Source organism: Penaeus monodon, chromosome 30 (genome assembly GCF_015228065.2).
Source record: "Penaeus monodon isolate SGIC_2016 chromosome 30, NSTDA_Pmon_1, whole genome shotgun sequence".
Taxonomy (NCBI): Eukaryota; Metazoa; Arthropoda; class Malacostraca; order Decapoda; family Penaeidae; genus Penaeus; species Penaeus monodon.
In genome coordinates, this window is record NC_051415.1 from 18,086,493 (window position 1) to 18,086,781 (window position 289).

At 42.9% G+C, this 289-nt stretch overlaps 1 protein-coding gene across 1 annotated transcript in view; it reads right to left on the bottom strand.

The window, feature by feature from the left end:
- Window positions 1-289, bottom strand: part of LOC119592598 — a gene marked incomplete at its 5' end in the record, with an annotated part of 25,554 nt that overhangs the window by 18,333 nt on the left and 6,932 nt on the right.

Sequence of the window (289 nt, forward strand, 5' to 3'; positions counted from 1 at the left end):
CTAAACATACTCTCTCAGACTCTTCTTCTGTCCGGATTTCTTACAGAACACATTTGCCTGAATTTCTGCATCTTCTTTACTTTGATGTGTATCTGAGTTGTCCGACACATCAGCAACTCTCCGGCCACTGATCAGGGCGTCAACCAGCATAATATTGACCCAAAGAAAACTTCCATGTGCACGAAGGAACCGTTATGTGCTAATGGCTGCACCTTTATCTGGGGCAGCACTGACGGTGAAAATACCAATTAAAAGATGAACAGATCAGATAGAAATTCATGAGCAAGCA